The sequence below is a fragment of the Adiantum capillus-veneris genome, chromosome 24 (genome assembly GCF_014529385.1).
Source record: "Adiantum capillus-veneris isolate H3 chromosome 24, ASM1452938v2, whole genome shotgun sequence".
NCBI lineage: Eukaryota > Viridiplantae > Streptophyta > Polypodiopsida > Polypodiales > Pteridaceae > Adiantum > Adiantum capillus-veneris.
Window position 1 is genome coordinate 35,303,912 of NC_140954.1, and position 14,219 is coordinate 35,318,130.

A 14,219-nucleotide genomic window follows, 5' to 3' on the forward strand; every position below is an offset into this window, starting at 1 on the left:
GCAAGCATGTCAAGTTTCAACTTGGCTTGTTCACCTGGCAACGATACAATGTCAGGGACCTCTATAAAGACAAAGACATAAGGTCCTCACCATCAACTTGCCCTGTCTGACAATATGTGATGCTTTACTTGTGGCTGTAGCTTTTGCTTAACACCTTATGCGTCGCCTGGTTGCTGCCTCCGTTTAGCCACTTTCCGAGGTGGTTGAGCTTGTCTGCTGCATATTCTGCTAGGGGACCGTGCGTCCGGACATGGCTTTTTAGCAGATCCTCGCTAGCAGCATCCGGTCAGCTTTCTTGCCATTGCTTGTGTGTGCCTCCCTCGCCAGATGTATTTGCCATTGCTTGCGGCCTCAGTTTTTCATTTTGTTTTGATGTTTTTCTCTTGTTTGCTTTTTGCGCATATGTCCTTGTTTTGGGGTGTGTGTGGTGGGTGGTGCGGTGCGTGTCGTGGGTGAGTGGAACTTGGATTATGCGTGCACTATTTTCTTTTGAGTCGTACTTTCAAGGCTTGCTTTTGGGCGTGTATGAATCTTTTCTTGTTAGGCTTGCTTTGGTTTCCGTTTGATTTCAAGTCTATTTTTCATTTTCTCTTCGCTTTTGTTGTTTTTGGTTTTTGCTTTTTTTTTTTTTTTTTGGGGTGTATGGTAGGGTGTTGAGAGTTCGTGTGGGTTGAACTCTACTCTTTCTAGCCTACTAATCGCGCTTCCATGGTCTCCTTGGAGCCAACTTCAGCAAGTGGACTGCCTTCTACAGTGGCCGAGACCTCCTTCGCAGCTCCATTTTAGTGCTTTTGATGTTTCCTCCTCTTGACTTCCCTTGGTGGATTTCTTGGCGATGCCACTTGCTTATGTTCCATCATCTTCGTCATCGATTTTATATCTATTCTGTACCTCCTCAGCATTATGAGTATTCAACACTCCTGTTGTAACGTTTTTCACCATGATCTAGGGCATACTTGCATGGCTAGTGTGTCTCCCGACTTGGCTACCCATTGCATGGCATTTAAGCTGCATCTTTCTCCAACTGCCTACGTTTGGGCCAACCGCCCATTATATTCATTTTCTGGATGCCCCTATTTATTTTGTTTGGTTTGTTGGGTGATTTTCCTTATTCACACCTCTGACCCCTATATAGGCAGGGGCACGTGGTAGGCCAGGAGCTCTCCTATCATTTTGTATCGGTCTCCTATCGGTTCTCTGTGGGTGATGGTGGTAATGGGGGGTTGATCAGCCCTCCTCATACCTCAGGCATTTTTCCCCCCCTCTCTCTCTCTCTCTCTCTCTCACACACACACACACACACACACACACACACACACACACACACACACACACACTTTTTTTTGTAAATCAATTTGATTTAACTATCTGTGGGAAACCTCAAAGAGAGGAAAACCCACCGAGAAGATGTACAAGGAAAGGAACACAACAGTGTTCGGCTGTACAAAATATCTAAAAGCATTCATAAGAAAGCTGATGTATCTGTGCTGTGATATCACCAACTTCCAAGGCAAACCACAAAGACTACCGAAGGGAAATCTTGAAGAAAGGTAGGGGATCCGTATGAATGCTATGGAACATATAGCCATTACGTTGTTGCCACAGGCTCCAGTATGCCCAAAACCTGACCCACATGAAGAAGGTTGCAAAGCACTGCAACGCTGGCGAGAAGATACCAAAAACCCAAAACCGCTTATGGAAGACCGTCGTGGGAAAACGTAGCCGCATACACACAGATACCCGACGAAGGAATTCTCGAGTGACACAGCAATCCCACAAGAGGTGACAAACATCCTCCTCGGCAGATAAGCAACAGACACATGATGAAGGGCGGATATGGTGCATCCTAAGAAAGGTACCCACTGGGAGCACACCAAGTAAACACCGCCAAAGAAACAAACGCTCTTTCAACAGCAAACGGCTTTCCCATATTGCAGATATAATCCTGCACCACCAAATATCTGATTCATGCATGTGCCAAATAGCGTTGCAATGACCAGCAATCCATGGACGAGGCAGAAGAAGAGCATATGCTCGGCCAACAGAAATATCTTGAAATGGCATTTCCCCAAGCTTCCAGTCAGACATGCGATCACCATCAGCCAAAGGTGAAACGGGCAAGAAACCTGTCAACATTTGCTGTAATTCTCTCCAAAACTGGCGATAGTGTATGCCCAATCCAAAGCAGCGAGCGGCAAATGAAAACTCGAAAGTAAAACCAGCTGCATCCACTACATCCTCAACCACTTGCATGCCACGGCAGGAGAGGAAATACGCCTGGTGAGGCGAGCGGTCGACCAAAGTAAGAGAAAAAGCCCGACTCCAATGAAGGCTCTCCGCATGAAGTGAGTTTCCTTCCCTCCGAGTATTCCATGAGAGATGAATTGTAACCTGTTTCCATGCAGAAAGCAAGGTGGAAGAAAGTGGGCATCCAGGAATATGACCATCCATCTTACCAAATATTGCCTCCCACATGGATGATTGCCAGTGACCAAATGAGGATGTAACCACATGCTGACTCAAGTGTGCAAACATAAGAGTCCAAGGCTGAGATTGTTGCACAATTGTAGGCAAAAACATAGCCTTCCTAGCAATGACATGCCTACGCAGGTCCAAAATATTCAAACCACCAAAGCGCTTTGGTGTACAAAGTTTTGCCATCGATATCAAGCACAAACCTTTTTTGTGAGCACGCGTTCGCCACAAATGAGACAAAATGGCCGACATGAGAGAGTCAAGACAATGATGGGGCCAATGCAACAATGGCAAAAAGAACTGAACATATGCCATGAGGATACTTTGAACAATTCGTAGGCGAACATGTAGCGGCCAGGTAGAAAGCTTCTAGTAATGCAATTTAACATTCAAGCGATTCATAACCCAATCCACTTTCTGCGTGAGTAACATTCCATCCAATTGGATAACCCAAATGCCTAGTGATTACATTTGGAAGAACAATCTCTCCTGGCCACAACAGAGCATGCCAATCACAAGAACGAAGCGGCAGAAGCTTTGATTTACGGAAATTGACTTTAAGACCAGCCACAAGCGCAAACAATTCCAAAGCATTCATAATCTCTTGAACATCGTTTTGCTGATTGCGGGGCATAAATAGCGAGTCATCTGCATAAGCCTGCCCAATAAAAGTATGACCCGATGGTAGCTGCAAACCATGAAGACGCTGCGCAGAGGTCAAGTGATCAAGATACATCAACAAAGGATGAGAAGCAATTGCAATGTGCATACAACAAAGCACTAATAGGGCAACCTTGCCTAACCGAACAACCAAGCGGCCACGATTCTGTCAATTCCCCGTCTAGGATTCCCGAAGACGTACTACAATCATACAAGAAATAAACCACATTGGCCAACTTAGGACCAAACCCTAGACGTCTCATTGTGGCAGCAATGAAGTCCCAATGCACAGTGTCAAAGGCCTTTTCAATATCAACTTGCATGACCGGCACATCTTGTTGTGTATACTTAGCATATTCCATTCCAATCATAAGATTGGCCAAATTGTCCATGATTTGATGATGAGGAATGAAACCATACTGAGCTTGATGAAGGCCTGCAAACAAATAGTCCTTGATGCGGTGAACCAACATTTTAACCAAAATCTTGTATATCACCGACATCAAAGTTATGGCCGCCAATGAGAGAATTGCTCGCAAAGCGCTTGCTTGGGCAACAACTTAAGTAAGCCCTCTTTCCATGTAATTGGTAGATCCTGTTTTTCCCATGCCACATTTATCATGAAGATCAAGGGTTGTTTAAGAGCATCCCAAAATGAGAGGAAAAATTCCACAGTAAGTCCGTCCCAACCAGGAGATCTCCACCGGCCCAATGCAAGCAAGGCACCATGCAACTCGGCGCAGAGAAAGGATCCTCAAGGCATTGTGCCTCCTGCAAAGAGACGAACATAAGAAAGCAACAATTCACGCGCTCGACAAGCTACCGAAGAAGGCTGAGATGGAGCAGCAAACACCTTACGGTAATGTGAAACCATAACCTCAGCAAGTTCCCGCTTCGAAGAAGTCCAAGCGCCCGAGGAAAGCATAACCCGTTTAATCGACTGTGAGACTCTCGAATGATGCAAATGCTTAAAAAATTACTTTGAAGCACAACCTCCTGTTGAGGTGCACGTGTCTGCCACTTAGCAAGCTTCCTCTTATCATTTTGCTAAATACACACTTTAGCTTCACATAACTCCGTCATTTCAGAGTCAGACAATGGGCGGAAATCAGGCAACTGTTGTAATCGTTGACTAACCTGTTTTGCATCACCAAGATTCTCCCAAATACGCTGCATATGTTGCCTACCATAGTCAGAAATCACACTTTGTACTCTCATGAAAAATCGATACCCAGCAACATCCAAATCAATATGCATTTGAGCCAACAGCGGAGGAATAATATCAGCAACCATGTGATGAAAAGCTTCATGAGTAAGATAGGCATTATTAACATGCAACAAACGTTTCCTGTGAAGAGGCCGATCACAAATAGAATGTCCAAAATACAACGACAGCAAAAGAGGATAAAGATCCGATAGCTGCAGAGCATAATCTATCCTCATGTCACATACAAATTCTTCATACCGTTGCCCATTAAGCAAATACTAACGATCCAATCGTGCTCTAGAAGAGGAATGAGAAGCATGCTGAAAGGTAAAACCAGATGCATCAGGATGCAAAGAACGCCATATATCAATCATTTGAGCAGAGGCAACAAAAAGATCCCAGTCGTGTTTCTCCGCAAGCAGCATATGCGAATTTCCTGTGGTGCTGTCAAGCAAATCAGGAGTATTATTGAAATCTCCACACAGAATTGCATTCGATGTCCATGGGTGGGACGAGATTTCTCGCCTCAAAGCAGCTCTTTGCCCAGAGGCCGTATATGCATATGTACCTCCAAATTCATGAACTCGACCATTCAACAAACACTGTACAACCATCCACTGACCATGCGGATCATTGTATAACAGAACAGGTTGAAGCTCATGTCGAATCAGTATCAATACACTAGAGAAATCTTGCGAGCCAGCATACGCAATCCAATATCCGGCAAAATAGGAACATTGACCAACAAACTCGTGCTGATTGTGCTCTTGCAATACAACTATGTCTGCCCTACATGTATGTACATAGTGCCAGGTCAGCCGCCATTTGTCAAGGTTGCATAATCCACGCACATTGTATGAGATGCATTTAATATGACTTTGCATTGGAAACATATGTACAAAAAGCAACAGTATCAAAATCAAGTGGAGGTGCCCATAGACACGTCTCCATCCATTGCATCTGTACGAGGACCCTTCCTCTGAGTTAGGGCAGGAAACGTGTCCACAGTGTTCACATGCGATGTGGAAGCCTCACCAAGGAGTACATCTTTGTAAGAGTGCATCGCTTTGTCCCATGCATCAATCAGCGTGCGATTGTCATTGCATGGAAGTTGCTTAAATGATGCATTCTTGTTAGCATTAACAGAAGGAACGTAATTACGAGAAGAAAGTGGCGTGTGAATCTTCAGTGCTTTTTTCGGCACCACCCATGTATTGACATCAGCAGGTCCAACATTTTTGCCTTTAGTAGCAGTCCCATTCCCAGGATCAGTAACTTGCTGTACCTTGCCTTTCCCTTTGTTCACATTCGAAGCCACTTTAGCAATAGAAACTCCACTTTGCTTGGCTTCACTTGTGGGTTTTCCAGTAGGGATAGAGGTGGACAAAGGAACAGCAGAGGGAGGGGGTTGCAAGACCGGCTCTGGACATTCGGATTGCATATGACCAAATTTGCCGCATCGAAAACATGAATTCGCAAATTTTCCCCATTTAAGTTTAAAGGGGCGCTTGCCTACCCATGGATCACTGAGTCAACCATAATACCATCAAGGCTAATCTTGTCCGTGTCCCATAGAATACAAAACCTGTTGGTATTCGCATCCAATTTTGGAGGACAGATAACCTTTCCAAGCTGCGCAGCCAACAACGGCAGGAAATGTCTCCACGTGCGGGGGAAATCAACAATTTCCACCCACACCGGGTATTTGTGACGAATAAGACTCTGGTAGTCTTTTAGTGAGTGTCCATGGGAGAAATCTGCGTATTAAAAAAGAGGGGAGACATCTCAAGCAAAAGATTTCGAGCTTCCATATCTGCGAGCAAAACTTCATAAAATCCACGCGCCCCAAAGTAGACACCCGGATAGCTTGTCGCTTAAGGAGAAAATCGACCCATTGGCCGACATCTTGCGCAGTAGGCATTTTCCCCAGGAAAAACAGAATAACTGCATTCATAGCGTACTGCGCAACTGGGTCCATGAGGTCCTGTACCGGAATGCGCACCTCAAGAGCAGGTGCCTGACCATTCCATGCTTGTCGAGCCTCCTCAAAGTCCTCATACAAGCATGCCTTGATCTCAGAAGCTGCCTCTGACGTGGGTTCCATCGCTTTCCGACGCTTAAAGACGCACAATGAGTCAAACATAAATTAAAAGAAACCCCTTCTTCAAACAAAACCGACTGGCGAGAAAATTCTGCAATCTACTGTGAGAAAACCTTGCAAATAACAGACGAACCACAGCTCTGTACATACTTCACAGAAAGCAGCAACCAAAACCCACAGCAATATACATCTGCTGAATTCTGCCCAAAGAACTGGAGCTTGACTCAGACTCTAACCTGTATACAAACTGCCCTGCCAGTCCTGCATAGCGAGACTAGACAGAACAGGGCTGGCCACCAATTGGCGTGCAAAACCTGTTGCACTGTCACTGACAGACGTGGTGGGCAATACTGCACTTCTCAGCAGCGATGAGCAGGAGGGCGCGTTGGGTAAAAACGCGCAGGAGCTGTCTCGCAGGGGCAACAGTCACCTTCGCTGGCGAGACGACAGAGGGCTGCTGCTGCGCGCAGCGTGCAGGAAAACTTCGCGACAGAGGAGCAGTTTCGCGCGCAGAGGAGTAGTCCCACACACACTCACACACACCCAAAGGCGTTGGCAAAGCAAGTTGTATAGCAGCTCGCAGGAGAATACCGCGATAGAGCCTCTCTCTCTCTCTCTCACACACACACACACACACACACACACACACACACACACACACACACACACAGATTGTGACTTTTGGTCTCATAGGTCACTTTGGCCTTCTGAAGACGTTAATATAACATTTCTTTCATGCACACTCTCACATGGTATCAGAGCATCAGGCTCTATGGATCCTGGATTGGACGCATCTTCATTGACAGGTTTCTCCCATCATTTGTGAGATCTGGCAGTGTTTTTGCAGAGTATCCCAGCAATCTCATTCCCCGTGCCTTGTGCTGGCCTTTTGAAGCCATTCTGTCGTGAGAAAGACCCCCAGATCTCTTAGCGTTTTGGATCTTCTGCAACGTTTTTGTGGATATTGTTGCATTTTTTGGAGTTTGCTGCGTTTTTTGCAGCAAAGCGGGAAGCGCTATAAAGGCTTCATTCCGTTTTTTCCGTATCCATTCTCTACTCTTCTCCGGTTCAGCGTATGGTGCTGGGACCGCGAGATTTAACTGTTGACAATGTTTTGTAGGTGTTATGCTACTGATTCTTTTGTATGTTCAAGCCTATGACGGCTGTACACATAGAGATCTACCCTTCTCGGACTCCTTCGGGAGCGTACGAGCATGCTGAAGTTTGCATTACAACCATGTTTTCGGCCCTCATAGTTGCGTTTTGGGTGGACATTAGCCTATCAGCTTGCACTCATTGGAGGATACCTTCTAATAGGATATCATCTGGTGGTGGTCCACGTGGTCTATTGATGATTGCTGTAGCATATAGTAGCTTCATCTTCGGCTTGATCATCTATGGCGGTTGCGTACTCCGGAGGGGATTGTGACTTGTGGATTGCTTTGGGCATATTTGTGCACTAATCAAAGGAGGACATTCGAGAAAGGGCCGAATCTACAAATAGGATCACAATTCTCCCAGAGAGGACACACCACTTTGGGTAGATGGAAACGTATCACTTGGACCTTGGCAAGACAGAGTGAAGCAGTGTCATCGACTTAGGAAGAGGATCTTTTATTTGTTCTATTACAAGTTAATTGCCTTTCTACAGCGACTAGAGTGTGAGTTCAATGCTTTGGACTTGTGGACTGCTCTTCTATCCTCCTCACCAGTTTGATTATCACCTTCAGAGTCGTTTACACTCACCCTTTGTAACCTCACAGGAGATTTATCCCTCGACTTGGGTAGAGGCTCACTCCTAGCTGATGCAAATTGAGAGCCACACCGAGTTGCAGTTTGGTGGCATTAATGGCGTGGATCGTGCTTTGTTGATACCGGAGAATTAGAGCCAGGAGAAACAAGCAGGACGGCTCGGACAGATTGGTTTGGCCATCATTCTTCTTTGAGGCTATGTTTGGCTTTCCTTCTTCTCACAAGATGACCACAATGCAGAATCCTCCATCTTGCTTTTCCTTGTCATGGAGGATGATTCTGAGGAGGCACTCTTTTGTTTGGCTCTCCATCATCTTGTTGGACATTACTTACCAATAGGACACCATCCGATGGTTGTCTGTGCGGTCTATCGGTGTTATGGAGGACCTTTGGAGTGCAGATTGCTCAGTGAGAGTTTTGAGTTTTTGTCGATTAGGCACTTGGGCCATGTTGGATTGCAGCTTCCTCCGCTTTTCTTCAAATGAGTGATTATAGACACCACTTGTCACGTGCACATCTAACCCATGTGCATGTGGACAAGCCATGTCAGGTGTAGCGGAAGTGTTGAAGGATTTAGCTCGGATCTAGTGCTTCGCACAAACACAAGGTTACTTAACTTCACTTGAAAAGAGAAACTGAATTGAACACAATGAACAATAGAGAGAGAGAGACAAAGAGAGAGAAAAGAGAGACGACACGGCATGTCGGGTCCCAACCACCCTCAAGGGCCCCTTGCTCTGTCGCTAGAGAAAGTACTTTCTTTATTTCTTGCACAAATGCTGACACAATGGTCCTAAATGCTCAGATGTTGAGAGGAACTTGATGCAGATGCTTGGTACTGTTGAGATATTGATGGGTACCGTTGTAGATGCTGAGGAGTGCTGAAAAATGTTGGCTCTGGTGAAGTAAAACGCTGGAGGTACTAGTGCTGCGGGTACTCTTCCTTCGGGTTCCTACTTGCCTTGAAGTGACCCCCCAAGGGTCACTTATATAGTACTTCCAAGCTGGGTCGAGCAGTCACTTTTTGAGCCCCAAACAGTCACTTATAAATAATGCTTAAGAGGCGGTTCACACGCTCACATTCCTATATGAGGAAATGTTGTACTATGCAAGAGAGGGTATGAAACTACGACCTGCATGGGCATGCACATCTTGCATACAGGCTCACAATAATGCAAGAACACTTCCTAGGCTGTCCTAAACCTTAGAAGTAGGAGTTATAGCTTTGTCCACATGCACATAGGGTTAGATGTGCACGTGACAAGCCAACTCCTACCTCTAGGTTTAGGACAGCCTATGAAATGTCCTACGAAGTGTTCTGGCACCCTTGTGAGCCTATACACAAGATGTGCATGTCCAGACACTTTAACGTAGTTGCATACCCTTCGATTGCACATGAGCACTGCCAGTGTCTGCTAGGTCTAGGCATTAGGGAGTGTTCTTATATAGTAGCATAAGTACCAAGCTTAGGTAGTTAATCTGCATATGAAGCACCTCTTATTATGAGTTACTAACTTATTACTAAATGACTTGCATTATAATTTATAGTCGTGGGGTTCCTTCTGGAGCATGCTCAACCCACCTCGTCTGGCACTTTATAAGTGGCCCTAAGAGTCACCCATTGCATCAAGTCATATAGTACCCCTCAGGGGCAACAACACCCCTAGCCTCAGCCTGGTGTCTTTTCCATCAAGTACCAACACTAGCATTTTTTCAGCCCGAGTCCCCAAATACACCAACGTTTTCAGCATTTACCAACAGATCAACCCAGCGTTTTTGCATTCCTCGGCATTCCACCGCAGATCAGTCCCGGCGACAGCATTTCCAGCATCAGCAGCAGATATCAACCCCCAGCGTTTTTTACATCAGCAATTCAGCATCAGATTTAAGCCCATAGCCTCACCAAAAGTTGCAGATCCAATTGTGCATCACTAGCTTTTTCAGTTTTCAGCCCTTAGTGTAAGGTGCAGCGGAGTGAATGATGAACTTTGCTCAAGATGAGTGCTCCGAACTGTGCTCAAGGTTCCTTTTTCTCATGGAAGGGAGAGCCTTCCGTTCTTAATGAGAGAGTGCAATGGACACAACAAAAGTGAATGGACACTGTGCGTAAAGGTGTATGAGAGAGTGCAATGGACACAACAAAAGTGAATGGACACTGTGCGTGAAGGTGTATGAGACTGAGAGATAGAGAGAGAAGAGAATACGACACCAGAGACGACGTAAAACCCTCCTCCGAAGGCCCCACTCTTGTTGGCGAGAGTGGTCTACTATTGATTGCACAGTCTAGTACAAAAGTGGATGAATGAGAACTGATGCAAGTCTAGGGGCTATGTCGATGTCGACGACGTGGATGACGAGACCGACTCGATGGCTGAAAACCGAGTACTTGTTCTGCTGTCCAAAAACGCCAAAAGGGCTGAAATCTGCTCTCCAAAACGCTGGTTTAGGTTGCAAGAAAAATGCTGATCAAGCTGTGGGAAAAACGCTGATTTTGGCTGAATTTCTGGTGCTTCAAACCGCTGTAGAGGCAGCCCCAAAAACGCTGATTGCTGTTGCCAAAAACGCTGGCTGTGCTTGTCAAAAACGCTGGTCCATGCTGCTCTTTGCTGGATCTAAAAACTCTATTCTGCTGAAGCTTAAAACGCTGATTTGCTGAGGCTATGGCGATGAGGCTAATGGCTGAAAACACTAGGGGGAATGGGGTGTAGGTCGCAGGTCTTGCTAGGGGAAATCGCCACCAAGAAGGGGGAGTCTTGCTTGAGAGAGAGAGGGGGAACCTGCTGCCCTTGGCCTGTGTTCTCCTTGCTCTTCTACCTAATATTGCTAGCCTAGGTTTGCTTATATATTATCTTACCCAATTTGCCCTACTCAGTTCCCAACAAAAGTCACTTAATAAATAAGTGAAAAATGTCAAAAATAGGGAAAATAGGTTAAATACACTGGAAAATTCCCTTGAAGGAGTCTGATGGATTCTGATGGAAATGCTTATGATCATGTTGTGTGCAACCGGAGGATATGCATCTGCCTGAGCATGCACGGTCTGCGAACAGACTTACAAAAGTGGCAGAACACTCCTAAATCTGGACTGACTGGACTGACTGAACCCTTGTCGTGCTGTAGCTTGTCCACGGACACATAGGGTTGGATGTGTCACGTGACATCCCCTCCTTTTCAAAGTGAGGTACTTGTACCGAACTGTATGGCGTCGAGGGAGATCGCCAATAGTGTCTGGAATCCTGGAAAGGACTCTTCGCCGGCCCACTCTGATGTGTGGTCATGCGATACTTGAACTTCATAAAGGTCTGCAACGCTTGCTTCTTTGGGCCGCGCCGAAAGGGACACAAAGCCTTTGAGGCTCCTTCAATGCTTCAACTTCGTCTAGAGGCATGCTTCTTCCTTCTTCAAGAATCTCCATGGCTGAAAATTCCTGAAACCACTTCCAACACAAAAACATGAACATACCTATTCCATGTAAGGTGAGTGGAAAAAATATCGTCTTCCTTACAGACTGTGCATGCAATGTAGATGAACCAATAGACGGAGTGCCAAACCGTTCACCACACATACGCAAACAATGAGATCGAATCTTGTCTTGCTGAGCTAAATCAATCAATTGTGGCAAAACACAATGGAAATGCCCACGCTTGGTGCTCATACTTTCTTGTGCTCTTGCTACAACCGTGTCGTGCCAAGGAAGAGACATGAAATGTGACTGCCTTGAACGCATATTTCATGAACAATCCGCATACATTCGTGCTCATTCATGAGTGAAACGTGCTCAACGTACAATATGGCATGCCTAGGAAAAGGGATAACATAAGGACGCTAACTAAAATACAGGAAACGATCACGAATGAAACACTTGAACAATGCGTGCTGACGAATCATTCGAACACATAGTACTTCCTGTAAGGGTTCTTGGGACCTAGGTTCGAGAGCCAAGATCGGTTTCTCGTGTTTGATCGAAGCTTCCTGTGGGGGTTCTGTGGACCTCGACTCGAGAGCCAAGACCGGTTCTTCGTGATTGATCGAATCTGCAATGAGGTTAGCTTCGCTAGAAAAAGTATCAACTAACACATCATCCTTGTGAACAATCACATCATCTTTATCTTGTAAATCATCATGCTTGTGAGAAATCACATCTTGATCATGCAAATCATCATGCTTGTCATTGGCATCCAAATCATCATGCTCATCATTATCATTCAAATCATCATGCTTATCATCATGCAAATCCTGTGTATCATGCTTTGGAGAAGACGAGACCGAGAGAGTCTCCTTCTCCTGAATCCGTTCAATCTTCGCCTGCACATTAGAAATGAGAGAGGGAGAATGAACAACTTGCTCTCCACGAATGACAATGGGAGAGTCACTTTTGGCATTGAAAGTGAACGTATTTGCCGCCCAATCAATGAGAGGGTTATGCTCACGAAACCATCGAATGCCCAAAATCATATCACATCCGAGAGAGGAGAGACAAAAATTTTTCTACGGAAAGCAGCTTGTTGAACTGTAAACAACACATCAAGGCACTCTTTCGTGATGAGAGAGTCCGTACCGAGAGCGAAGCCAGAGACCTCGAGAGGAGATTTCTGACTAACCTCTAGGCGGGCTCTCTCAACAAGAGAGGGACTGATCACATCATGCATACTGCTTGGGTCAAACAATATGACAAAACGTTGCCCCATCATATGACCATAACATTTAATGAGAGACTCATCAATGGGAGGGTCAGGAGAAACTTGGGGCACACTCGTGTTGTCATTGATTGCATTGACAGAGGAAGTGGGTTCTGTGGATTCTTTAGATGCATTAGAGTCAAGCTTAGGATATGTTCTTTTTATGTGACCCTTAATGTGACAATGAAAACAACGACATTTCTTAGAATAAGTGCTTTGCTCTTTCGATGTGATGTATTCTCCTAGAATTCCTTGTGCTACTTTTTCATATGGAGTGAGCTTAGGTTTATTAATTGTATTAGCCTTACCCTTAGATTCATTTTGAGAGTTCTTTTCTGAGAGACTATTGGAAGATTGGTTAGAAGAGTTACCGTTCTTACCAGTCTTACTGTTTTTACCGTTTTGAGGGTTCTGCGAAGCCTGACAGGTACTTGTGGAAGTCTTGTTCTCCTTAGGCTTTCCCTGCTGGGTTAAAGGCCTAAATAACCTCTTTTTGTATATTTTTATACTTTGTCCAGGTTAATATGAACCTGGACACATTTTTTAAAGGTCACTTATAATAGAAGTGGAAAAACCCAAAACTCACTTATTGAGTTTTCCCAAAAAACGTGAGCCCTCTCTCTTCTGCTAGCACTTCCTCTCCTGCTGGCCTTCGCCTCCCCTCTCCGCACACACACTGCACTTCCTCGCGTGCTCTTTCACTTGCACACACCACCGCGTGCTCATCAACTTGTATTAGAGCCTCGATTAGGGTTTGTCCTAAACCTGCAAACGCTGAATTTCAGCCAAGAAGGTCAACTTTCACGCGAGATTTTGCAATTTCGTCGCCAAAGGACTCGTCCCCGGACACTAGAGACCTCCCGGCAACCCAAATTGACCCAAAAGAGGTTGAAATTAGGTCAAAAACAGGAAATTACAGGTTATGACAGCAAAATACAGGTTTTGCAAATGATGTATTAAGGTGTGGAAATACTTTTGCTAAGTCCCCGGTACCCGAAAACACTGAAATTGCCGAAAAACAAGCCCTAAAACAGGTGTTTTAAGCAAATTTCAGATTTGCGCAGGTTTTTGCAAGGGTTTTTATAGTGCGATTACATTGGGGAAAGTGCAAATTGATGCAATCTACGCACATTTGACAAATTTTGTCGATGTATGACCATTTGTGGCTCAATTTCATGCAATTTTGATGCTACAAATTGGGGCTTTTGCGTTTACATGCTTCTAAAGGCTGTGTATTAGCCTTATGTACGTCTTCTGAGGCTAAAAACAACTAAATTTGTTGTTTTCGAGCACAAATTCGCTCGTTAAAATTTCCTGCGCATAAATTTCAGAAATTGAATTTTGT

General features: G+C 45.1%; 1 protein-coding gene across 1 annotated transcript in view; it reads left to right on the top strand.

The window, feature by feature from the left end:
• Positions 1–14,219, top strand: part of LOC147426195 (methyltransferase) — a 69,191-nt gene that overhangs the window by 15,960 nt on the left and 39,012 nt on the right. The window lies entirely within an intron of this gene.